Source organism: Struthio camelus, chromosome 12 (genome assembly GCF_040807025.1).
Source record: "Struthio camelus isolate bStrCam1 chromosome 12, bStrCam1.hap1, whole genome shotgun sequence".
In the NCBI taxonomy this organism is placed as follows: Eukaryota; Metazoa; Chordata; class Aves; order Struthioniformes; family Struthionidae; genus Struthio; species Struthio camelus.
In genome coordinates, this window is record NC_090953.1 from 22,937,484 (window position 1) to 22,964,062 (window position 26,579).

General features: G+C 56.1%; 1 protein-coding gene across 7 annotated transcripts in view; it reads right to left on the reverse strand.

Annotated features, from left to right (window-relative positions):
• Window positions 1–26,579, reverse strand: part of LINGO1 (leucine rich repeat and Ig domain containing 1) — a 227,063-nt gene that overhangs the window by 178,596 nt on the left and 21,888 nt on the right. For 4 of the 7 annotated variants that reach the window (XR_011143635.1, XM_068957895.1, XM_068957892.1 and 1 more), the window contains one exon: window positions 23,732–23,899. The gene's annotated coding sequence lies outside the window, so the exon portion shown is untranslated. Of the gene's footprint in view, window positions 1–9,577; window positions 9,877–23,731; window positions 23,900–26,579 lie in introns of those variants that run through there. The other 3 variants (XM_009673846.2, XM_068957894.1, XM_068957893.1) reach the window with 3 other exon arrangements.

Consider the following 26,579-nt stretch of genomic DNA (forward strand, 5'->3'; position numbering starts at 1 on the left):
CCCCTGGGGGAAACCGAGGCAGGGATCGGGGCTCCGTCCCGGGTCCTGCCCCCTCTGGCTAGAACGGACTGCTGTGACCCTTAGAAATTAATGTGTGCGTGCTATAGGTTAGCTTGCCGGGAGAGTGAATTTCAAAACTGTCTGGAAGTCCAAACGCCAGAGTTGGGGCAGAGGGGAAGTAGAAACAAAGAAATCTAAGCTGAGATATTCCGTAATTGGAAAACCTCCAACAAGAAGAATCCTACCCCAAAAGGCTGGCAAGTATAGCTGCAAGAGGTCAAGCAGACTCAAAAATGAGCCTTTTTTTTTTTTTTTTTAAAAGACACTTTTTCTCATGAAACTGTGATCACCAGATGGGACGCGGGCAGGGCTGCACCCTGGCCCCGGGCTGACGCAGGTCTCGCGCGCCCAGGGGCGACGACGAGAGCTCTCTCCGCGTATGGAGACGAGCCAGCGAGTCATCCGCGCTTGCTTTTAAAGATGCTCCCGAAGCGCTCTGTGCCGCGAGCCCAGGGTTTGAAGTGCGTTGGAGGAACTCCTCCTTGCTTCTCCTCCCCTCTGCTCTTCCTGTCCAAATATGAAGTAGGCCAGGAAAAGCCACCAACTACACACGGATGTAAAACAGACCAAAAAAAAGAGCCCTGAGGATGCAGATTTCACGGCTCACTAATATCTCATTGGAAAGCACTCTGATGCGTTACGTTATCCTGAACGGGAAGCCGCGCAAAAAAATAATAGGTGTTAAAATCGGAAATGGGATGCTATTTCTTTGCTCATCCTCCCAAAGATCTCTTGCTGATCTCCAAGTAGAATCCCTGCCGAAAAAACGCACGCGCCCACGTCAAGTAGCGAAGAGCGCAGAGCGCTGTGGAAACAGAACCTCTGGCAATTCACACCTTCGTCAATTAGAAATACATACAGGAATTAAAAATCACAGGCAGCAGAACACATCCTCAGTCTGGCTGAAGCGTTTTGCACTCTGTCCTCCGAGCCGAGGCAGAGAGAAAACAAGGAACGAGAGAAGGCAGCAAAGGCTTGGATCGGACGGACACTCACGTTCCCTGATGTTTCTCCAAACCACCTGGCTGGTTCGGGTCACGTGCCTCCAAAACGTTGCCGTGCCCACCGGCGGTGCTCAGGCCCCAGCTCAACTAGCCCACTATGGGGAAAGCTTTACGGAGAAGGAGGTGCTGAGCCCACAGCAGGGCTGAAACCGGCTTTGAGACGAGCACGGCTGCCGGTCGTCGTCACGCTCCCGCTCAGCTCCAGGACGGGGCTGGCGGCGGAGCTTGTGGAGCTCACATCCCGTGAGCGCCAAGGCACAGGGCGAAGCGCGCCCTCGGACCCGCGCTGGCCTCCTGCACGGCCGGCTCAGCCCAGGGACTCGAGCCCGCTCCCGGCGCGGCGCTGGTCGGGAAGGGACCTCCTCGCTGGCGAGACACCTGGCGAGGAGCTGCTCTTCCTTCAAGCTCCCTCTTTTGAACCTTTCCCCGTTTCTTGCAGGGCCAACGCGGCGATCACCTGCTGGCCACCAAACGCTCGGAGGAGAAGGAGCAGAGCTTTCACGCACGACGTGGGATTCTCCACCCCGCGCGTGCACCCATGCACGCCCAGAGGGTTCGCTGCTGGGCTGGACCTGGGCGCCAGGAACCGCAGCACGGGCTGCCCGGCAAGGCTGCGGGGCCGGCTGGAAGCCGCCGTCCCCAAAGCAGGCGCGCAGCTGCCCCTCTGCGCACCCACAGCCCATCTCCGCGGGGCTGCACGCGGACGGAGCAGCCAACGACGGGCACACAGCGGGCCGCGAGAGCGCTCGGGAGCCCGCGACTGGTCCTCTTTACCCAACTGTATCCCAAGCAAAACAGCAGAATTAAGTGCAAGTTATAATTAAGACTGGATGTTTGAAGAGAAACATAATCTCCGTTCCGTGGGATTCGCCGGCACAACAGTAATTAACGTCTCATTAACATTCGTCTAATTAAGCAGTTTATGAAAGTGGATAGATTTGCATACTGCTCCACTTCAGCTTCACTGAATTCAGCTATATTCAGGCACCAGAGTTAACCCTTCCGGGCAGCTCCCGCAGCCCAGCGCCGTCCCCTGCCTCCACGAAGCTCGCTGCTCTGGGCTCTTCTCAGGAGGCCCCAAATGCTGGGTGGTTGCTACAGACCAGGGCTGGGCTCACGCCCAGCCACGGAGCCCTCAAAAGCACCGCTCTGCAGGAGCACCACCTTGCTCCTCTCCGCCCGGCAAGTCCCACCTTGTGCTACTACCCAAAACCAGGGATGAACCCCTGAGCAGGCAAAAAGAGTCTCTACTCCGCAGCCCGTATTTACCTCTTCTCCATTAGTGTCCAGCTGTGCAAATGAAACCCTGCTGGATTGAGAGCATCTCTTAGTAAAGCTCACGAGCAGGCACCATAGGCCTTCTGCTATCTTTAACCTCACAGAAAAGGTTTCCCAGCGGATATATCTTCAGTTTGGCTCAGCCCTGGGACGTTTCCAAGCGGTTGCTTTGGACTCAAGGTAGACGAGCCACAGCCTTCGCCCTTCAAACTTTCTCCATTGGTCCTTTTTTTTTTTTTTTTTTTTAAATGTCTTTAACTGTTCTCATTGCTTTCTCCCCAACTCTCTCTACATGTTCAGATAAGAAGAGACTTGTCAGAATTACCTAAAAACTTGGAGAATTATTCTTCTAAAATGTTCCATTTTATATTCATTTCCAAACGTTCTACTTTGCTTAACGATTAAAAACAATGAGTTCAAAAGCAAAGAATCACTTCAAATTCCAAACAGCGACCTAAAAGAATGAGGCAACAAGATGTCTCAACAAAGTTGACGTCCCAAAAAAAGTTTAGAAACGTAGATCATGCCTTCTGCTTTTTAAGCTCTTCCTGTTGCTGTGAGGAAGATGCCTTCCCTCCAAAACCGCACAGCAGACTTTGGACAGGCAAAAAAAGTGAATACGGAACAATTCTGAGAAACTACGATTTTCTGAAACCCTCCAGGGCTCCACCCAGGAACTCCCTAAACCAGGGAATATTCCCCAGACCCTGCTCGCTGATGCAACATCCTGCTTCAGGAAGGAAACCAGGACACCGGGATCATCCTTCCTGTGTAGTTCCCGACGCAGGGAGGCAAAGCGTACCGCAGCCCACCACGCGAGAAGCGCTCCACGTGCAGCCTGCTAGCGATAAGCCACTTGAAGCGCTGGACATAACGTTTTGCACTGTTAATACCGGCTTTCTGTCCTGCTGTCGGATGAGTAAAGCCGCTGCGCATCCATCATGCTCTTAAACAGAACGTGTGCAAACTTTGCCTTTTTTTTTTCCCCCCCTTCTCTTCTTCCTCCTCCCCCTCTCCTCTCTCCCCTTCTCCTGCCGGGGGAAAAATGAGCTCTCTAGTTAGTGGTTAATGCTCGGAGTCAAGATGCAACTTTGCAGCAAATACAGTGGGAGAGAAAAATTCATGACACAGCCTTTCATTGAAAATCAATAAAGCCCAGACCTGCCTGTGATATACACACTCAATTTATTCCCTGCCTAGCCTGCTGTATCTTCACCACCAGGCCTCGCAGATAAGTCCCTCAATGGCAATTAGGGGAGGGAATGGGCTGCGGTTTTTTTTGGTTTGGGGTTTTTTTTTTTTTGGGTTGGGGGGGCTTAGAGGGCACAAGGATGCTTCCTTTCTGCTGGTCCCCTGCAGGGGATAGGATCTGCCAGAGCTCTGCAGGACACGGCGCGGGGCTGGGGTCCAGCAACTCCCACGGCGCGCTGCCCCGGGCACGCACGCACCTCGCCACCGTCATCCCTGGTGGGGACGAGGTCGGGCTAGGAAACGGCACGATCTGCTGCTCTTCCCACCTGCAGGGTGGGGGGAAAAGGACCAAGCAGCTTTGCTTCACCCAAAATATCACTGTCCCAGTCCGGATTTTGCTGGGCCGGGTTGCTCAGCCCCAGAAGGGCCCTCAGCTCTGCTCTGATAGCACCACCCTCTCCCCCTGCTCTTTGCACCCAAACGCAAACGTTTGGTTCAGTTTGGGTCAAGCAGAAGAAAACGCACGTCGTTTCCTTTGAGCCCAACATCAGTCACAGCGGGAGGTGCCACTGGGTGAGTGGGTGCACCTCGGCCCTGGGGACCGGCTCCCCGCCTGGGCCGCGTCACCAAGAGCCACGCGAGCCCGGCGTTGTCCTCTCCTGGGAATCACCCGGCTAACACGTTGTGCGCACACCCGCTCGCGCGCGCGGAGGAGCACAAAAAACCCAAGAAGCAAAAGGCACCGCAGGTCCTCCTCCCGCCAGGCCGGCCAACGCCTCCGGGCACGGGGGGCACGCCGACGTCGTGATTTTTCCGCGCCTGGAAGGAAAGCCCTGCGGGCCGCGGCTCGGTACGGCTCCGGCGAGGGAAAGCCTCTCGCCCCACCAGCCCCTCGCTGGAAGAGCCGTTGACTTCAACATCTGCGCCGGCCAAGCCTTTACACGCTTGCTGCACGCAAAACCCTCTCCCCCACCGTGATCCTCCAAAGCTGTTGGGGCTGTAACAGGACCGGGCTGTTACTGGGAAACTGGAGCACGCCAGACCCTAAAGGTTAAAAACAAAAACGGGCTTCGGAAAAGACAGGGACCCTCGTGCTTCAGGCATAAGACCAAGCTGGGGGCAGCGAGGGGCAAGAGGAGGCTAACGCCCCACGGCGCCCGGCGGGAGAGAGCCGAGGGGACGGAGGGGAGCGCGGCCGGACCCTCGGAGGACAGAGGCAATTTTCCGAGCTTCCTTCCATCTCGCAACAGGTGCCTACGGCTATAACAAAGCGCTGCTCTCGGACGCCGTCAGGGAAAACGCTCCTGATTTGCACTGAAAACACCTCTGTCTCGAAAGCACGTCTTCCTTTTCCCCCTCTCCGAGCAGCTCCGAAGCCTTTCTGGAAGCGCTGATGGACGATGCTCGCCCTCAGCGGCGCTCTGCCTCGCTCCCCGCCACCGGGCACCCGCGCTCTCCCGCTGCGCGTGGACTCCGAGGGCATCCTCGGCCGGCCGGCCCCCTCGAGCCCACCTCCGTTTCGCCCTTCAGCCCGTACCATAGCGTGCAGGCAGCACTCCTTATTTACAGCCTCGTTTAAACAAAACAAAACAAAACCACCAAAAAGGGGGTCTTTATCTCTCCTCCTCAGCTGCTCTTTCCTTTCAGAAAGGGCTGGCTGAGGGGAGGTTCAAAAGGAAAAGAAGTTTAGAGAGGCTGGAAATAGAGAGTGGGAACGGCGGTATTGCACCAGCGCATCCCACCCGGGCGCGCGGCCGAGAAGGGCCCAGGCGGTGCCCGAGCCGCGCTGTGCACCTCCCGCCTGGACCCCGGCCCGGGGCCACCCGGCACCACCGGCGAAGGCGGCGCGGACGCTCGTCCCTGCAAAGCGTCCCCTTGCAGGCGGGCTGCCCTCCCGGCCCCGGACCCCCGGTGGGGACCTGGCTGAGCATCGCCTCGGCCCCCGCTGGCCCAGCACCCGGCCTCCCCGAGGGGCGCGCCGATCGCCGCGGAGCGCTTCGGCCACAAATAACCGGCGAGGCGGCCGCCTCGCACACGGAGCCAGCGGCTTGCGTAGGCTTACAGGGACGCCGCAGTCTTTCCAAAAGTTATTTTTCAAAGCACGGCATTTCTCCTTCGCAAGCAACACCTGCCTGTTTTCGCAGGAAGCAAGCGACGGGCTTATCCAGACTGAGCTGTTAAACTCCGCGTTTAACCTTTCTTTTCTCCCCCCCCAATCTCTTCGCCAGTGCAAAAAAAGCCCTAGGAGAGAAGCGGGCTGCTCCCACCCTTTGCGCGCCCCCGGCTAACGGGAGAGCCCCCGGGCGCAGGGACGCGCCGCGTGCCCGCCGCGAACAGCGGCATCCACCCCCCCCCAAACCACCGCCACGGCGAGCAAAACCTCCGGCTTTTCCTTTCCCGCTGAGCCTCGCACTAGCACCCTCGCGCCCACCCTCCCCGGGGTGGGGGGGGGGCATCAGAGCAGCTTGTGGCAAAGCCGAGCCGGGACCGCCCCGACGCCAGGGTGACGGGCTGACACCCGCCCAGCCCTTCTCCGCGGCCGCTGCCCTCGGCCTGGCACAGGCTGGCCCCGGCGGCTGCCCGGGGAGCGCGGGCGCAGGTGGGTGCCCCGCTGGGGCGAGGGGCCAAGCGGGTGGGCCGGGCGCTCTGCCTCTGCACGGGGCGCTGCAGAACAGCCTGACCTACTTTCTGCCGCGGCACAGCCATTAGCAGGCACAGCAGTGCAGGCAGCAGCGGCGCAGGGTTTCTTGTCTTTTCTAACACATACAGATGCCTCGTTAGAAGCCGGCAGCTCCATCGCTGCGCGGCCGGCCAGAGCCCCCTCCCCGCGACCGCGGCGTGCCGAGCAGCGGCCGGGGACGGAGCGATGGAGAGCTCGACGCCTTTGAACGAGCACTCTCCTTTCCGCACCCTTCCCCGAAAAATTCACAGCACATCTCAGCCAAGAGGAGGATTTATTGATCGTCTTATCTGCGTCTAATCCCAGCCGGAGCTCCGTGATAAACGAAGCCAGCTAAATAAAAACGCCTTCCCGCGAGGTCTCTGCGCCGAGAGCGGCCGGCTCCTGCCAGGCTGCAGAGCCGGGGCAGCCGCCCCAAAAACGCGCCCGCCGGCCCCCGGCTCGCGCCGGAGCGGCCCGGGGGGAGGCACGCCGTCAGGTCGGGATGGAAGTGCCGTGCCGCGGCCGCCCCCCCAAAGCTGGGGGGGGGGGCGGCAAACAAAACCCAACCGCTTTGTCTAACCCATCGTAAGCAGTTTAAACGCTGTTTCTCTGCAGGTCTGGGAGCCCTAATTCCAGGCGTGACCCAAATCTCTCGGAAGGAGATACATGTCCTTTTTTCCCCCGGGTTGCCTCCCCAAAACGAGTTCAAGAGCGGGGAGGCTGTGACAGGCCCTGCGGACAGCAAGTCTTTCTTTTTCCAGCTCCGAGCGAAGCACAGTAATTATCTGCCAGGAGCCCCGGCTGGCGGACGGCTGGTTGCAGAGCTAATTAGAAGGAACGACGAGCCAGCCCCGACAAGGGCAGCCCGGGCTCGCGGCCGCCGCGCTCTGCCTTCCTCGCTGCCCACACCTCCTCCTCCTCCCCGGCAGCCCAGGGCGCCCGCAGCGCTCCTTGGCCGGGCCGTTAGCAGACGGCGCCCGGGTCCATCTCTGCCACGCGCGGCTCTTCCAGCACCCGCGGCGAGCGGAGCGGAAGCAACCGCACGCAAATCCTGTCCGCCCTCAGCACCCAGCACCGGAGCTGGTACGAGGCCTTGGCCCGCAGCCGTCACTGGCACCGTCCACTTCACCGGCCAAACCGGCCGGCGAGCAAAGCCCCGCGGCAGGACCTCAGCGCCGGGGCCGGCTGCTTGGGCAAAGAGCATCCTCTGCTGGGCAGCACCGTTTGGTTGAGACCTCCTGACCTTCATGGCTAAGCCCATGTCCTCTTCCCTTGGACGGCAGAGGTGGAAAGACCTCTCCCTGTCCACGGGAGGGGGACAGAGTTGGGAAAGCGGGCAGGAGCATCCCCAAAACCCAGGGGTTGCCGAGAGGCTCCTCTCGGCTGCAAGGTTACCTGAGGGCCGAGGAGAACAGGCGGAGAACGGTAACTCTCCCCACTGGTAACGAGAGACTATGCAAAGCTCCTGAACTTAGAGCCGGCTTTGGACGCCTCTGGAGCAGTCACTTGGGAAACGGAGGCTTCCCAGGAAGGCTCAGCTTCCCCACGAGGAGGAGGGAGCCCCGCGCCCGGAGGCATCCTGCTCGTGGCCAAGGCAGACCCGCTTCCCACATCCACCGCTCTTTCCAGTTAGCTCCTTGCAAGCTCTCCCCCTCCTCACCGTCAGCTGCTTCTACCATCACACAAAGCAAGCTAATTAAGAGAGAAACCTGCTGCCTGGGGGGCTCAGTGCCAAGGGATTTCACATTTTGCAGAAGGCCACGGTAAGGTGCTTTTCCTCAGACCTCTGCAGAGCACAGCATAAGACATGCCCTACCTACCCTGGAGCCCTGGCTCCAGCTAACTCCCATCCGCTTTGCGCCATTCGGTGGCCCAGTGCCAACCATAGGATGGAGGCTAGGTGGGCTTCCAGGGCCCATCTACAGGTTAAAAGCAACAGTTATATGGAAAAGGAGGAGAGAGAAGGCAGGGGGGTGCATGCAAAGTCTTTCTCTGCAACCAACTCCTTAGAGAAATCCCCTCGATCCTGACCATCCCCACTGTAACGGCAAAGGCAGTCCAAAAGCCACATGTGAGTGCAGTACGGCCCAGGAGCAGCTTTCTTGGTGAACTGCTGACTTCTCAGCCCTAAAACAGAGGCTCCTAGCAGTCTAGGTGCCTTGCAGTTGCATGGGTTAAGGAAAAAATGACGTTTAAATGAGCCACCAGCTTTGTCTGCCTGAGCCACGCGGATGCCAGGGTGGCTCTCTGGTGAACGATATGAAAGGAAAACCAGAGAGAAAGAAAAACATTTCCTCAATGCATTGGGAAAGACGCTCCCTTGCACGTGATCCATCAAAAGGAGCGTTTCCTGGTACGTGCTCCAGGAGACGTGCTCTTTCCTAGCTACAAGGAGGCTGTCATCAGAGCTGAGACCCACCTACAAGAACTCTAGGACTTCACACTGTTGTCTTCAAAGACACCAGCAATAACACCTTGACTGACCATGCGAACTGACATTCTCTCCATCCTTGCATCTCTGAGTGCAGACCAAAGGCGATACTATTTTCTTTACTGTTTCCTTTTCTTGGTAAGCTGAGGAACTGAGAGAACAGCTCACATTCTCCAAATTCACACCGGACCATTAGGAAGGGACATGTCCAAGACCGTTAAGACCCCATATTCCCAGGAGCAGAGTCCCTTGAATCCCAAGGGCGCAGGAACAACAAGAATTGAAGGATATTCTCAGCACTTCTGAGCATGCCTTTTAAGATCTTTTATGCTGGACGCACAGTACCAGAAGCATCCCAACTAGGAAACGCAACCTGAGGCAGTATGTCCAAAGCTACAGCATGACTCAGTGAGAAAGCCCCAGATCTGGACTCCAGGGCTGTCTTCACTGGACCGTACACACACACACACACGCGTGGCAGCCCTCTCCAAGCCCTAGAGGTTTCCCTCTCTGGCTGATTAGCTTGAACATCCCAACCTGCCTGAGGAGGCGACTTCCAGGGCAGGGCAGAAATAGTCCTCAAAGAGCTGGCGCAAGCATCCGTCCGTCTGGCACGTTCCCAGCTGCGGTCCCCACTCACTGCCTGCCTGCTCGAGCTCCCCCAGGGGACGCAGACAGGGATGACGCCGTTCCTTCGAGGGCTGCCATTGGCCTTGCAACCAGAGCAGCCAACAGAACATCTCCTGCCACCCAAGTGCAGGATCCCAGGCAGCCCCTGGGAGCAAGGGAGGTGGCATCGTTTCCGTCCCCTCCAGGGGGACGGCTCTGCCCTCCACCGCTCCCCTCTCCCTGCAAGGCTATGGGGCCTGCAGGAAATAGAGTAGCCACAAAACTTCAGGATCTGCTTTGAGGCTGAGCTACCCCAGACGACCGGTAGGAACAGACACTCACCCAGACATAGTTCCTGGATAACTCAAGCTCCTCTTCCTATTTCCTCCACTCAACCAAGAGCAAGACCAGCCTCTGATCAGCTGCACGGTAAGCCAACGACCACTGCTCCACCGCTCACCTGGGCTCTGCCTGGCTGGAGAGCGAGGCTTTGTGCTGCTCAGCCCTCGAAACGAACTCCCCTCCACAGCACGACATCAGCTCATGGGTGCCGCTCGCCCTTTCCAAGCGCTGGGTGCTCTGCCTGCCTTGGGGATTTTTCCTTCTCTTTCTTTTTTTCGGAGCGTTTTGAATGTGCAGATGCCCCAGCTTCTTAAAATTCAGCCTCGGGGCGTGGGAAGTGTTTTGGAACATGCCCAAGCTGTCTGCTCTCTGTGCGTGCATGCTGCTAAAAACGATCCACCTACAGCCCCCATCTCTAGCACTGCTTGTCAAAGTGCTGTGCATTTCCAAAGATAAGCAAGCTTACACATGCAACCCAGCAGCACAGGGGATCAAAGCACCGGTATCAATCCGTTCCGGATGGGGGGAGCCCTCACCGAGAGAAACTTCTGTGCTCAGAGTCACTAGGCAAACTTTTTATGTAATCTTTCAAAAATGGTAAGCGAGCATCGTGCCACTGAAGGGTGCCAGATTGACAGCCCTGGGAGGCGATCTCCTTGAGCCAGCACTACAGAGGAATACACCCGCTCCCACAGCATTTAAATGCCTCACCATTTCTAATGCCTGATGCTCGTTGCATCACTGCTACTGTATAGGTAGAAGACTGCAGCACAAGGGGAAAAAAAAAAGAAAAAAGACAATTCACCTTATGTCAAACGAAGGATGCGGCAGAATTGGGGTGTGGACCCAGGCATCCTGGGTCTGGGACACCCAGCCTTTGAGGCAGGCCTGCTCTTCATAAGGCACGTACCAGTTCAGGGGCGCGGAGGGAATGGATGGGCCGTGCTATACGCGTGTTTAGGATACCCAGCTCGGGAGGCCTGCCCTACCGCTGAGCATCCACGCGGTGCCGCAGCCCAAGCGAGCGTAACGCTTCTCCTCCCAAGCAATTCCCAAGAGCTTCGTGAACAAACAAATGAGCTACAGGGATTTAATGGCTTAACCTGTAAAACACCACTGGTGAAACTCATCAGCTTATCTCATAGCTCAATACACGCGTCGGAAGAAAGCAGAAAAACATACAACAGCGAGGCAGACTCTCAGCTGCTCTCGGTGGAGTGACCAACAGAGGTAACAGCAACACCGATTTACACCAGCTCGGTGTGTGGCCCCCAGAAGCCCTCTGAACTGGCAAGATTTCAAAAGAAAGGGAATACAAGACATCAAGGTTGAGATGTGCCCAGGAGAGCCAGGTTGATTCCTCCTGCCATATGCAATGGGTACAGTGAAGGCTCCAGGGTCCACAAGGGACAAGGACGGTTTGGCCACCTCTAGCTGAACAGCCACACTTCACACGCGCAATAAGAGCTGCTTGAAATCAGTGACAAGGTTGCTTTTTTTGTGCTTTGTTTTAAATCCCTTCTGCAATCTGGCCTTAAGGTGCTCATCAACTCATTCAGGGCAATCTCTCCGCTTCCAGCGTCATTTTTGCTGCGAATCCGTATGAAATTGATATTTTCCCCTTAGAAACACGATACTTCAAAACAGACAAAACCCTGAATCTGAAAGCTGACTTTTGTTGGGAAGGTGCCTGTCCCTTTGTTCACAAAAGGGCTCATTTCTCCTGGAAGAGGGCCCAGATTTTGAGTGAAAGATCAATAAGAAAAAGCAGGAAACGGGTCCTTTTATTTAATTTGCCATGATACCAGAAGAAAAGGAAGACTGAATAACTTCAAAATATTTTGCATCTGTTTACCCCAACGCTATGCAGGAGCAGCTATTCAGTGCAAGCTGAATGGGCAGGGCCCAGCCTCCGGGGTTTTCTTACAGCATCCCCCCTCCGTTGCCCTCCGATTTCCCATCGGAGATCAGCCCTCGCTCGGCTCCTCCACCGAAAAGTTTGGCAATGCCCCTCTGCCCGTGCCGAGGCCGGCAGGCGTGCAGGGAACTCGCAAGCCAACTTTTATTTCGCTTACGGCCGGGCAGGGTGGGGGGGAAACGCATGCACAGCGCTCGAGATGCTGCGCAACAGTCATGACATGCTGCATCCTCTCCCCTCCATATGGCGGAAAACTAACACTTTGGCAAATTTATGAAGACGTGTGAAAAATGAATATATTCCTGAAAATATCTCAAGTGGAGCGGCCTACCTGGCATATTTTGTTAGTCATGAAACACGATCCGCACACCGACTGTATTTTGTGACTTCCCATCTGCTTAAATACTTTAAATACTGAAACTTTTTTTCCTTTTTTTTTTTTTTAAATTGAAAGAGCACGACAGCAGCAGCATAGTGCTGACTCAGGCTAGCGGGGGGCGCAGAACGGCAACGCAGTCACCAGAAACAAAACGGTTCGAAAACCGCCTCTTCTGCTTGCCCAAGGTACGCCAAAGCGACGAAAAAGCAAGAAGGGACACGAAGCGAGCAGAGGGCTTCGCAGCTCTTTAGCCCAACTGAAGCACCGAGGAAGGGGAGGTCAGGCCAGATTCACCAAATTAAGGCTATTTGGCAAGGGAAGTCCCACGTTTGGCCACCGGGACCCACCGAGGGCTCGGAGACCTGCCCTTGCAGCGCCCGCCCGGAGGTAGGGCAGCGCTCTGCGGCCCCAGCCCAAATCTGGGGCTTCGTCTCACTCAGCCTTTCATCGCGCAGGGTTCAGGCTGCGTGCCCGGGAGGTCTTCCAGCACGCCAAGGCCCCGCAGGAGCTGGGAGCTGAGGGGGCATAAGGGCTCCTTGGAGGACAGTACGGGATGACCACCGCCCGCCCGTCCCCGACGTCACCTCCCCGCTCCGACGGGCTGCCCCGTCGCTCCCAACTCCTGTCCAACACCCGAGCCCCCGCCGAGGCGGCGGCCGCAGCCCACTCCTCTCTGCCCTCTCCTCCCGCCGCGGGCCGCCGAAGGCTGCCACCACCAACCATGCGCCCCCTCGCTCGCCCCCGGCAGCCTTCCCGGTGGTTTCCTCCTCCACGCCCTCTCCCCACCTTAGCAAACGAGGGTCAGTCGAATTTACTTCCCACCCCAGGACGGTAAGAACAGATTGCTCCCTGAAGATGCAAAGCTCTCGGCGAAGGCAGAAGGCCCTCGTGTGCTGATGCGCGGTTGAGCCGCGGCTTGCGAGCAAACGGCTCCCAAAGAGGCGGCACACCTGCAGTGCCAGCACATGCTGCACAACTCCCCTCACCCCTCTTTTTAAAAAAAAAAAAAAAAAAAAAAAAAGGGCCTCAGACCCTAGAAAAATACCAGACGTGCATTTTAGCCCCTTGAAGAGCCAGCCTTTTCAGGCTCTAGTTCATTCAACTCCAGCCTGAAACACTTCAGGAGACATCTGGCTCTTGCATCAAAGCACCCCAGCCAGCATTAAGAAAAGCTGCAAGATCCCTTTTTATAAGTTTCACCAAAACTCTACTTTCCTATCCATCTCTGCTGGTACCTAGTAGCTAAGGCAACCTGGCTCGGCAGGCAGGCGACGAGAAACAGGTTCCCTTAAAAATCGTATTTCAAACAATTCCTCTGTTCTCTAGGCCACCAGGAAAACGCCCCGTGGGCCCCGCAGAACTGCTGCATTAGCCAGAGCAACCCCACGGCACGCGTCCAACCCGGGCCAGCGCCTCCCGCCAGTCCCGCGCGGGCTGCGCCGCCAGGACAACCCAGCCCCCAGCGAGGGAGAAAGTCTCTCTGCTCCCGCTACACCGCGCTAACAGCTGAAGAGGAAAAAGCACTTTCCCAGTGTGGTCACCTCGCAAAGCCACCGTGCAACTGAAGGGAGAAAACCCGAGGTGTAAACAACAATCTCCTACGCTCCGGTTCCAGCAGAGCACAATACGGGGATAATTTTTAGTAATTTAAGTTGTTATCTTCTGTTTACGCGAGGCAATAGCAGCTACGTATTGCAAAGCAGCAGTGCATAGTACTTACCGTGTAACTACCTTGTAATTATTCCCGGCCTGATTAGGGGGAACGATCAACCTAAATCAGAACATCTCAGACAAATCAAGCCCCTCCCAAGCGAGCGTGGTTCCTCAGGGCTGTCACATATAAAACCCTAGCTATAGATAAGAAAAGCAGAGCAAAGACCAGTAAAATATGATGAACGCTTTCCCAAATGGCAGCGCAAAGCTGAACATTAGGTGATTTATGGTGGATTCCCTCAAAGTGAAAAACCTCTCATACCACGTTGCTGTTTTCTACAGCTCATTTGGCTTTTCGTTTTCTGAGCTCCTTTGTGCTGTTTTCTCTTGCACGATGGTGCCTCATCATTTGTGCTTTCTTACAGATTTTTTTTCCCCCCCCTGCAAGAAAACTCTCTCTGCTCCTGCTCTGTGAGCCTAATTCAAGTCTCCAGCTGGTGTGTGACAGTACTGGAGTTACTCCCAATTTACACTGGAATAAATCATGTCAGAGGCAGGGCCTTTTGTTCAAGGTCCAGTACCTGGAGGAGGAGTTTCTCATTCCAAATTGAGATAGTCCCCGGGAGAAATAATCCCACTGGAAATAATCCAGTGCAAAGAGGTTTTACTGCATCTTTTCAGAGGCTCTCTCTTACTGACAATTGATGAGTTTGTATCTACAATATCCATTATAGGGTTTATTTTATTCCTTTTTGAAAAATAAAAGGCAGAGCCTGGGAAGAGTAAAACCAGCAACAGAGACAGGAGACTGACAGCAGCTGCCTGGCAGACAGTGAGTGAAAACGCTCTGACAAGATGAAATGTTTTTTCTTTCATTGAAATCACTCCCTTTCGGAATGACTAATACACAGCTATCGCACCATGGATATTTCCAGAGTGATGAGATGTTTTTAAAATATCTCACTGTGCCTCAAAATATCTCACTCCGGCTCAATAGATCATCCAAAACACCACCCACGGAAATCATAAATAAATAGATACTATATAGCCATAAAAGAGCAGAGCTGTCCAGGGCCGGGTTAGCATCCTTCATCGGCAAGCAAATGAGGCCGCTGAACATCTCACCCTGGCGCATGGTTCACGCGGCCAGGAGCGACGCCGGCTCCTGCCGAGGTGCCCGTCCCGCGGCGCGGCTCCGCTGCTTTCCCTGCACACGCAATCCGCGTGCAAGAGCTCCGGGAGCCCCCGCGGAGCCGGACCTCCCGGAGGAGCGCTTGCTGCCCGCCCGCCCGGTCCCCGGCTGAGGAATCGGAGCCTCTGCAAAGACAGCCCGGCCCAGCTCACTTGGGAGGAGAGCGAGCTGCGCCCTCACATACGCACAAACTCAGAAGAATCGAGACGGAGCGGTTGCTGCCAGTTGCAAAACCGGCCCCCAGGCAGCTGATTTTTCACACGTTTCAATGCACTGCAGGCTCGGAGAGGGAAAAAAAAAAAAAGGCAGTAAAGCAGCAACGTGAGGGACTGCGCTTCACGTGCTGCAAGCCAGCTGGGTGGAAGAGGGCTGGTTCCCCACGCGCAGTCTCCCCTTGGGGAAACGGGATGCAGCAGCGTCAGCCCTCACCGCCCTGGCGGCTAGCAGGCTGGGAAGGCTGAGAGCCCCAGCCCAGGCGCGGGTTTCCGTCCAAGGGCAGCTCCACTTTACAGAAGCAAAATTAAACTCCCAGAGGTCCAATGAAAAAGAGGGATCGTTTTAGAGGAACTGAAAATAAGCACCTTTGCTTTTGTCAGCAAGATAAAAAAAAGGTTTAGGTCACCCCAGCTACGTCAGTCCAACATTGTTTCCTCCTGGGAGACACTTACAAAAGTGGGTTTTTCAAACTTTGGATGTGAAGCGACATTTCCAAACAGAAGAGTCAAAATATTTTGCTCAAAAAACACTTAACACTGTGATGCTTGTCCTGCTTTTTTCAGGATGGCCTAAAACTACTGATCCGATACAGCAAGAAATCCTGAAGCTTAGAGGTCCTGAATGAGAACTCTTGATAAACTTTCAGGCAAACAGCTTGCCTGAAAGGATTTGGTCCCATTACCCGTGGCCCCGGGGCTGTCCAAGAGCCACACGCTCTTCCAGCCGAGCCTCCCCTAACCCTTCACAGCCTGGCTATGCCCTCAGCAATCTCAGCCCGGCTTGTTCCTCCAGATCCCCTTTTCCTCCCCACTAAGGGTCAGCGCTGGGGTAGGCGGGTTGGAGAGATATTCCAGATATTGCAAAGGGTGGAGAGAGAAAGCCAAAGCCCAGCATTCCCAGTGAAGACAGCCTCAGTGTCTGTCCTCAGACAGAAATGTATTCGCCCGCACAGACACACTCATCAGATGAGGTTCTAAAATATTTACTGCCCAAATATCAATCCTCATAAAGTGAGGCAGCCATTTGGGCCTGGGGAGGGGGAAGGAGACGGGGTGGATTGTCAATAATGTCATAAACACAGGCAATTTTATGTATCTCTGGAAATGGCCAAGGAACATGCAGTTTGACAGATGTGCAAACGGGTAATGCAGGCTCCCTAGTTATGAGCATGAGGATGTCAAGAGGAATAGATGAGCAGTAATTCAAAGTATATTGGGCTTAGAGAAGTACATGGGCATTGTAATGAATACGTGATGGGCACCAGAGTGGAGAGGGGACTGGAGAAGAAAAACTAGGCACAATAATCTGAGGAACATATCCCGCTCCAGGGAACCTGCTGATGCCAGGGCTGCCCTGCGTCAACCAGCTTGCACCAAGGCAAGGATGACGGAGAGGAGGCACAGTGCATCAGCTCCGTTCACCACCACACCTTCACACGTACTGCTGCCATGCACCAGGACAAGCACAGCCACGGCATCCATCGCCCCAAGAGCTTCTGGTTACCCCACGCCATCAGTGCTGGACCCTTTACAGGATAACAGAGATCTACCCTAATACTGCTGCTGCACACTCACATGGCCTTTACTAGCCTCACGCAGGCCACCAGATCCTGGAGACAGGTGAGCAAAGTACCTCAAAGGGCTTCAGTGAACTCAAAAAAAACAACTAAAACTTCCCCCCAAAAAACAAACAAAAACCCCAACCCTGGCTGATGGTTGAGCAGTTCTTCCAGGCCATTATCCTAAACCATGAGATTGTGTCCTCAGCCCTTCACGCTGCCAGGAGCATGCAAGCCACGCGTGCAGCTCCATATTTACTTTTGCAGGAAGCCATTTCTGAGCCCATCAAGTTTCATCGCTGAGTTTTGTGAGGGTAGGTGAAACGGCTTGAGGGGCAAACAATCAGGCCTGTCTGTGCACTAAATCCAGCAGCACTATTTCTTGCAGGTTTTGAAAGTCTTCTGCATGTAAGGAAGCATCTGCAGCTAGAGGCCTTTCTTTGTGACTGAGAATCAGCATCCTGCAAGGCTGCTCTGCACTTGATCTTCTTGAAGAAGCTCGAGATCTTTGCTGTAGCTCAAAGTCCTTCAGGCAACACTGTGCAGCCCAAGTGCTCTGACCCCCACACTGCAGGCTGAAGGAAAGGCCAAACCACGGGATGTTGTTGCAACCAAAATTCAGGCATCTGGCTGGGTGCAGGACCACCTCCACAGATAGAGCCTGACCAGAGAGGAGCCAAGACCTCCAGCCCCCAAACGCCCCGAGTCCATCCTGGTCCCAGCACTGCCCTTGCACGTTCTTGTGATTTAGGAAATGCGGGTCCAGACTCCATGTGTTGGGGGAAAGCGAGCTTTGCTGCCCTACCTGTTGCGCACTGCCACCAGACACTGCTGAGTTTCCTTCCCTTTCGTTTCACAGGTCTGCAAACTCATGGTTTTGGTCCAAAATGTGTGGATTTATCCAGTTCAGAGAGGAACAGTCAAAAAAAACTCACCAAGAAACCAAGTTATATTTAAAGGTATTCCCAACAAAATCTTTTCGTTTTCGCTTCTGACTCCAAATTAGAAGGCAAAGCCGCAGCAAGGGACACCGCCTCCGAGGCTCAGGCACTACTCCCACCCGCGACGGGTGTCTCGCCCCACGTTTCCTCACCCCAGCTTTTTTCAAAGCAGCATCGTGCGCACAAACACACGCGCGACACCTCCGAGCAGCGTGCAGCTGCCTCCCGCGTGCGCCCCCCGAGCCAGGCACGCAGGCAGAGCCTCGCAGCCCGCACATCCCATCAGCGCTTCAGACCACGCAAGGCTGGGGCTGGCGGGCTTCCAGCCCCACGCCAAGGTACACAGAATAAAAAAAAATAAGAATAAATCATGCCGGGACACACTTCTCCTTGGGTGCTTGCTTTGCTAGATGAATGCTGCAGCACGTCGCAAGGTCCAAACTGACCTCGCTTAATCGAGGATGAGACAGCACGGGCAAAGGATCTCACCTCCCGGCTTTTTGCCGAGCTTCTCCTTCAGCATTTCTCATTGCTAAATTCCCACTCCCCCACCTCCTGCGGCGCTCTTCACAAGGATACAGTCATCAGCTTCAGTATGAGAGCCAAATACGCCCTTCCTCTCTCTGAAGTCCCCCCCTGCAGTTCTCCGAGAAAAGTTCATCATTTTTATACACCCTGGTGCTTTCTCTGGGGGGAGATGGGGAGCTGGTGGGGGGGGGAATTACTCATGAAGGCAAGTAGGCACCCTGCACGCACGCAATCCCGGCAGAGGTGATTTTCCTGCGGAAAAACCCATGCATCACTCCAAAAGTAGTTCAAGCCTGAACTGAGACACATTGCCCACCACTGTTTATTGAAACAGCAATCCTTCTCCTGGCTGATGTTATGAAATGTGTCTCATGCTAACTGTTAATAACTTATTGCAACATCCAGCTGCAAACTTCCCCTGTTTGGGCTCCAGGAGCTTTTCCCATGTCTCATGGAGTACTACAGGGTTTTGCCAAGTCAAATGAAAGACTACTGAATAAACAAGAATCTTAAGGAAACATGTCGTATAAACACATCTCAGACCTTCTCGTTCCCGCACTTAGAAGTCCTACAACGACCCAGTAGGACAGCAACCAGCTTCAACGCCCAAGCGTCACAATAGCAGAAGAAAGATGAAGTCACCCCTGCGCTAAGAAGTGTAATGATCTCCAGGAAACTTCCCCCAGTAACTAGGCTGAAAGTCGGCAAGAGTTTAGAGGGCTGCCCTGGCGCCAGCCTGCTGCTGCTGCAGGCACGGGGGAAAGGGGCTCGCGGAGAGCAGCCCGCAAGGCTACCGGGCTGCGCCTGACCACCTTGATTTTTAACGCGCTGAGTTTAGCTTCCCAGCGCTAACCCTGTGTCAACGAGGTATCTTGCACGCGCTTTGAAAAAATCCCCGCCTATAAACTATTGGTTTTTTCCACCTCCTTTTGCCTTGGGCTACGTGCTGGTCCAAGGCAGCTCCCAGCAGAGCTGTGCTCGGCCTCCACTCTCAGCCCCTCGCCGATGATTTTACGCCTCGCTGCAAACGCGCTCAGTGAGGAGGCCAGCCACGGTGCTCAGCCCGCCGCGGTGCTCAGCCCGCCGGGCCCCGGCGAGCCCCTCTGCAGCCCTTTACCCAAGCGGCAGCAGCAGGAAGGCTTGAAGGAGAGCCAGAGACGACAAAGGGAGGGACACCCCCACCAACGCCCGGGGCAGCCTCCAGCGGCCGCAGCGCAGCAGCTCGCGCTGCCACGCCAGGCGGCATCGCTCCTGCTACCTGCACGACCTTGAGATCCTGGGAGGAGCTGCAAAGATGAGGAGAAGGGGCAACAGAGAGGGGAAAACCCAAGGCAGCTCTGCGTGCTGCTGGGGGGACAGCGAGAGCGAGGCAGGACGCCAGGGAGGCTGCCACTCTTCGCGGATGGGGCTCGCTGAAGGCATCAAGCTGCTATTCCCTTTGCATCTCAGCCTCTACCCCTAAAAACAGGGCTCACAACCCTGAGCCTTCCTTGTACAGCGTATTAGCGTGTCTTGCCTTTTAGTCTCACGCGTGCACGTCCACGCGCAGGGAAAGAGGTGAATACCCAGTTTCACCCCTTCGGGACCCGGCTCTCACTCCCATCTCCTTCTGCCCGGCGGCAGGGGAGCTCTGGGGTTACAGTCGCTCTTCAGAAACAGGTAAGAGCAAACACGCACCGTCTTCACCAGAGCTCCCAAAGACCGTCGTCATCAGTCATTCCTGTGCTGTTCGCTCTTCCCTTCTCCAGCATCTCACTCATTTTTAAGCATCAGCTGCAGCCCTCCAAGAAGAGCAACTCCCCCAGTCCTCAGCAAATCCCACCCCTCTAACAAGCACCCCTTCCCCTGAGGCTCCCTAGGCCTCCGAACCCCCTCTCCACATCTGCACCCTCCGGGATGTTCGGCGCAGCTGCACCCGAGCCTGCCTCCTGCGCTCTGCCTCCAGGGACGCGTCCCTGGGGCCCCTTCCCCGCACACCCGGCCTCCCCAGGGCTGCCACGCCAGCAGGCTCCCCAGATCACAGCCATACCTGTCTCGGGAGCACAATGAATATTTAAAAGAAAAAAACAACCAAAAACAAAAAAAAACCCAAAACCCCTCTCTGCAAGAAAGTTCCTGGTCTTTCCTCTGGGATTTGAGGCAGAGACAGGCAGAAGAACGACAAAAGGAGATGGAGATTTGAGCGCGTCATCGGCATATCAGAACCAAGGGCTTTCAGACGCCGGCTTTGCTGCAGGATAACTCCCTCTCAGCCCCGCGCCCCATGGGCCTGGCGGGACCCGGCTCGGCGCTCCCGGTGGACGCGGGGGCCGCGGCAAGCGCAGGCTGGATGGCTCGCCCCAGCCCCGGCCGCCCCAGGGAAGACACAAAACGAGCAGGAAGTGCCAGCAGCGGATGCCTTGCTGAGACCCCGGAGCTGGCGCAGAGCCGCGCTGGACCGAGCTGCCCGTGTTGCAGACCCCGAGCGCATCCGACGCTTCTGCAGCAGGGGAGCTGGAAAGCCCTGCCCTCCAGGCCTTCAAACAGAGGGTGGAAAGGGGCCAGGCCTGCCTCCACCCTCCGTGGTGCCCAGCAACAGGACAAGAGGCAATGGGCAGAAACTGAACCACAGGCAGGTCCATCTAAACCTGAGGAGAAACTTCTTCACTGTGAGGGTGACAGAGCACTGGAACAGGTTGCCCAGAGAGGTGGTGGAGTCTCCTTTGCTGGAGATATTCAAAACCCGCCTGGATGTGATCCTGGGAAATATGCTCTAGAGGTCCCTGCTTGAGCAGGGAGGTTGGACTAGATGATCTCCAGAGGTCCCTTCCAACCTCAACCATTCTGTGATTCCTGGAGGCTACAGCAGTTTCCAGCTTTGTATCCAGGATAAGTTGGGTAAAACAATGATACCACAGGCTCAGAGAACGTTTTTTTTTTCCTGGAAGCTCCTCAGAGGGAGCCTCCAGAACAGCCTTGGTCACAGCCGTGGGTGCTCCAGAGCCAGGGCACCTCGGGACAAAGTCGCAGCAGAGCTGGCTGTGCCCAAAGGGGGATGGAGCTGCAGAGGGCGGCTTGAGAGCAGGAGCCGGCCCTCGGGCACCTCAGCCGGCTTCCAAGCGTCAATGCGCCAAATGCCGGAAGGATCCCAGAAACATCCTTGCCGCGGCCTGAGCACGCCTCTCCCCGCTCCTCCAGCGGGCGCTGCAGAGGACGCAGCCTACAAACCACGCATCAACATCAAGAGATAAGCCAGCTCCCTGGATACAATCGAGAGTCCTATGATCTCCTTCAGCCTTCTGCGATGCAATCTCCCATCCCTTCCCGGGAGCGTCCTGCTGCTCCTTCCCGCTCCCGCCGCTCGGCCGGTCTCAGAGCGACACGCGAGCGCGCGCGCTCAGCGGCGATGCCCACCCAGACGCAGGGGAGGCTGCGGGAGAGCCCCAAGTCACTGGGCTGCCGTTCACAGCGGCTAGCGGGATAGACTCTGACTGACCGGCCCCAGCTGTTTAAAGTTAATAAAACGTTAAAAGCAAGCCTATAAATCACGTGCACAGGACGTGACCTTGACAGGAGGCCTAACGAGTTAGCAGACGGTTTTATTTAAAAGCCATTTGTCTGAGAAAGTGCAACACAAAGAGTCAAATAAGTCTACGGAAAACGGAGCTACAGGGAGGGTTACGAGAGCTAGTTATTTACGGCGGAGGAAGCCCACCAAGGAAGAGCCGACCGCCCCTGCCTCCTGCTGCTGGCATCCAGAAGGGGCCAGGTTTCGAGCATGCTGCCTGATCCCCCCCTGTCCCGTGGTACAGATCTTCCGGCCAGGGCCCGGGACCCGGTTCATCACCGGAGAGCTCCCAGAGGAACCACGCGGGTCCCAGGAACGGGCGCCAAGGGGTCCTCCAAGGGGACGGGGCTTTGGGTGGTGCCGAGGCAGGACGAGGCAGACTCCGGGGCCGGAGCACGCTCTTCCGCCCATCCACCTCCCCGGGCCCGTTTTGTCTCTGGGTCTCCGACCCAGCAAACAGGTCGTTTCCCCATCACTTCATCAAAAGGCACCGGCCCTCCCAGGAGCTGCTCAGGATGAACGCGAGCCAGCCCAGGGCGGCCCTTGCTGCGTGCCCGCAGAGGAGCCAGGTCAAATCTCTGCACCCCGCTCAGGCTGCAGGAGGCAGAGGCAGCGCGTTTCTGCTGTATGGCTCAGCTCTCTTGGGCTGCCGTGACCGCCTTCGCTGACCCCCCCCCCCGAAAGAGGCCGCGGAGCATCGCCCGCCCCGGGCGGCGCTCCCAGCACCACATCTGCCTTCGGGTCCCAGCTCCTGCGGCCGGGGGCTTACCCGCACCACAATAGCGATTCTCGTGCATCCACGCACGCAGCTGAGCCCTCTGATCGCACGGAAAGCTTGAAAACCAGAGGCCTAACACCTCAAAAGCCCCAACCAAACCCCAAAACCGAGCTTCAGCTTTCTAAATCAGGCTCTTCCATTCCTCCTTAGCCACGAATGCCCATTTTGCACCCTGCGCGCAGTTTCGACGTTTCAGGACGGCAGCGGTTTGAACTGAATCGTTTGCTACACCCCGCCAGCACCCAAGTTCACATTTCTTTTCTGTCTATATATATTAAAAAAAAACCTACTGCAAAGTGCAAAAGGCTGATGAGGGAAACTGAAAGCCAAGTGTGAGAGAGAAGCCAGCGAAAGCACGCGGGAGCGCCCCGCTCCTTCCCAAACGCGCGGGCATCCTCACCGCCGCAGGCGCCCCCTCGCTCCCCTGCGACAGGAAGCCGCCGATACACCCCCAAAGGCCTTCCACTGTGGCAGAAAAGGCTGCGCGTGCTTGGGAAGCCTCCAGAGTATTATTAAAAGGCAAATTACAGACAATTATCCTCAGAAGCGCATCGGCGAAGCCGAGCCAGTCACAACAAGCCGGTCCCCCCCCCCAGCCCAGGCTCCTTCCAGCTCCCGAGGCAGAGGCGCCCGCGGGAGCGTTCAGCTCCGGGCGCTCGACGCATCTCCTCCCACGGTGTTCTCCACCCGGCAGGACCACCGCAGGCGGCAGAGCCAGCGAGCTCCCCACCTCCCCCTCGAGCATCCCCCAGCCACCAGCAGCCCGGCTCTCCTCGCGCCCCGAGGCCGCCCCGCGCAGAGCAGCCTCACAGCGCCCAGCACAGCTGGCACCAGGAAGGTTACGGCTCTGCTGACGATCTGCAAGAGGTCAGCTCTGGCTCAGGAGAGCCATCAGAGGTCCCTTTGCTTTTCTTGGACCTATTTCTCCTCTGTCTCCTCTTGAGAGGGTGCCAAGCACTATACTTCTACCGGAGCAAAGCTGAGCCCGGAGCAGAGCGGTGGCCAAGTGCTCCAGCCCGGGACTGACATGGGAGCAGAACCACCTCCCATGGCAGGCTGGCTCCCCCAACCTCCTCCCCATCCATCTCCCTGACAGCTGTTTTAAGCTACCAACAAATTAACAAAAAATCAGATTGGGTATGCAAGCAACAGGTTACATTAGGGGCTACCCCAACTTTGAAAATGACTTCTATCAGAAGACAATTGCAGTTCTTGCCCAGCTACCAAGAGATTGCATGCAGCTGACCCAGCCCCTTGCTCTCCCTTCCCAGTCCAGGTCTAACAAAGCAGCTGGTGCAAAGAGCCAGTGGTACGTGTTACTGCAGACATGCCCAGAAAACTGGGCCCAGCTGGGCAAGGCAAGAGACAACAATCCATGCAGTAATTAGACCTTCACTAGCAAGCCAGCTTGTTTGGGCACAGAAAGGAAGGATGCAGCCCTTACCTCGGGAGCGAGGCGAGACCCCGGGCACAGCCAGCGCTCTCCTCCAGCGATGGACGGCTTTCTCCTCGGAGCAACGGCGTCTAGCAGAGCCGAGAGGCCGAGGAAGGGGGGCTGCTCCGATGGCTCTCCAGGCACGGAGAGCAGCTCATGGCTCCTGGGTGCAGGAGGCTGCAGATGAGAAAGCGCAGGAGAGCTCAGCCTAGGAAAGCGCAGCCCTGAGCACACATCTAGCTGCCCACCAGCAAGAAGGGTGCATGGCAGCAGGGCTGGCGGGTGCTCTGCCGCGCTGAGCGGGGCTGCGGCGGCAAGGGAGGACAGCACCGCTAGGCTCTTAAAAAGAAGAAAAACAACACAAAAGCACTCCTCCTGCCTCTGTCCCAACACATCATCTGGGCACGCTGCTGGAAGCAGGCGGACGCCCTGGAGAACGGCACACGGGCTGCTGCCGGAGGGGCTGCGCACCCGCAGGCGAGGGCAGAGCCCCCGGAGGCGAGCACTGCTCTCGCTCACAACGCAACCCCTCGACGCCGAGCCAGGGACGCGCGCTCTACCCGCTCGCACCTAACGCTCAGGCGTTTGAAGCAAACAGCCCGGCTCCTCCGCCCAGAGATAAACCACCTCCTTCAAAGAGGTACCAGCAACACGGGCGACAGCGCCGTTGTACGCGGGCCGTGCGACGGCCCGTCCGCAGCACAGCCGAGGTCGTGGCGAGCGCCTGGGGATGCACATCCTGGAGAGCACGGCCAAGCCCCAGGCGCTTGCATCCAGCAGGATGATCCCATGTCACAGGGACCGAAGGCACACGGGCTGCAGCTGGGACATGCTAACGAACCCGAACCCAGCAAGGCTGGGGCACTGCAGGGCTGGCTGCGTGCAGAGCCCCCAGCATTCAGTGCTCTTGTATTTGGCATTTTCCCTTCCAGCAGGATTCCTGATCTGGGGCTTTCAGAGCAGCACCTCACTTTCCATTAAAGAAAAAATAAAGCAGAGAAGCTGCAGCTTGAAGGCTGCTGGAGAGCAAGTAATAAAACCAAAACCCCTACACAAGTATAAAGCTCAAGTCCATCATGAGGTTGACTTTAAAGGGAAGTCAGGAAAGGGAGTGGTTTTTTTTTTTTTTTTTTAATATTGACTTATTTTTATGTTAGTCTCAATCCTGCCTCCCCTCTCATCAAGGAAACTAGGAGTCAGGTGGGACCTTCTTGCCAGTCTCATGAAAGCCTAGAGACTAAGCAGACATGAATATTTAAAGAGGTCCATCACCCCTGGAGGGATCCCTGCCGCGTGCAGACTGATGCACAGGACAGATTGCTCCTGGGAGCCCCCAAATCAGCAATTCCCAGAGGATGCTATCGTACTACCAGTATCACTGCATTTTGGGGGAGCAGGAAGAGACGGAGGAAGCGCAAGCTCACTGACGCCTAAACCAACACTAGCTTCCAAGCATGCACAAACCTAGCTGGCTGCTGAGGCCAGGAAGCTGCAGGGTGCTGAGAGCAGGGCTCTGCAGCTTGGTTTCCAGAGAGCCAGGACAGGTCATTGCCCTTTCATGACATGGGGCACAGCAGAAGAGGAACTCCTGCCAATCCAGCTCAAAACCCTGGAAACTCAGCAGATAACATGGCACAGCACAGCCACATTCAGAGAGGCCTTCCAGACGACCTGCTCCACAAGCAAAGGGGAGGTTTAATAGAGAGGAAAGCGTAAGACCCAGGCTGGCAAGGACCCCGGGTCTGTGTGGGGAAAGGGGCCCTTGGCCTGCTGTCTGCAAGCGCTGCCTCCTGTTTCGCAGGACAGCCGCATTTCACCACTGAAAAAGCAGCAAGACCATCTCCTGATGTAAAAGGAGGCATCCTCACACCTCCTCTAACCAGTTTCACCTTTGCGTGCAACGCTATCGTCTCCAGCATGGTTTTGATTTAATAGATTTATTTAGCACCGAGGTCCCCAAGGCAGAGCTCACATCCTTTCTGGCGTCACAAACAGTTTGGAGCAGTCAGTGCTTAACAAATTAATAATAAAGAGACTGTGCCTTGAAAAATAGTCTCCTGTCCTCAGGAAAGGGGCCGCCTCTCCCAATTACTCTAAAGGGCACTGCTTCAGACCCGGCTGAGCAAATGGTATTTAGCCATAGTCACCTTTTAATGGGAATGAGATGATCCTACAATGGGTGCAGTCAAGTGTATCATACCTTAAGATATTCACACAGCTGCATACCAAGCAAGCAGGAAGGAGGCTGGGTGTAAGCAAGCGCTGTTAGCTCAGGTATTTTGTAGCAGCTGCTCATGGCCTCTTCCCAGCGATGTCCAAGGCCTGGCATCCTATCTGAAATTGCCAATTACGCTCAGCATCTAGGTCATGGAAAATATTCACAAGGTTCACCGTGGAGGCTGGCAAATATTTGCCAAGGACTCGTCCAAATCTCTAGGCCCGTGATGCACTTGCTGCAAATTTATTTGCTGAGCGTGGTCCTTGCACAAATTTGCAAATGCAGAACAAAGAACAAGGCTTCCATATCGCGTACAGCAACACGGGGTTGCAAGGGAGGGAGATTATATTCCAAGGGGAGGACATCTCTGCCGCCTCGAACGAGGGCTCAGTAATTAACGCTTGAAATACTGGAGCGCAGGGTGGTCTAAAAGCCTAGCTATTTAAACTAATTAGATAAGAGGGAAGCAATCTCTCACTGAAGGCAGCACAGGGGGAATAGCAGGATCCTGTCTAGGACAGCGATGGTTGCATGTAAACAGCACCGCCAGCTACCTCCGAGGGACACAAGCTGCTGCTTCTCCTTTACTCCGTGGCGTAATCCTCCCTCTGTGATATCACAGTCTGTTGCTATGAAACA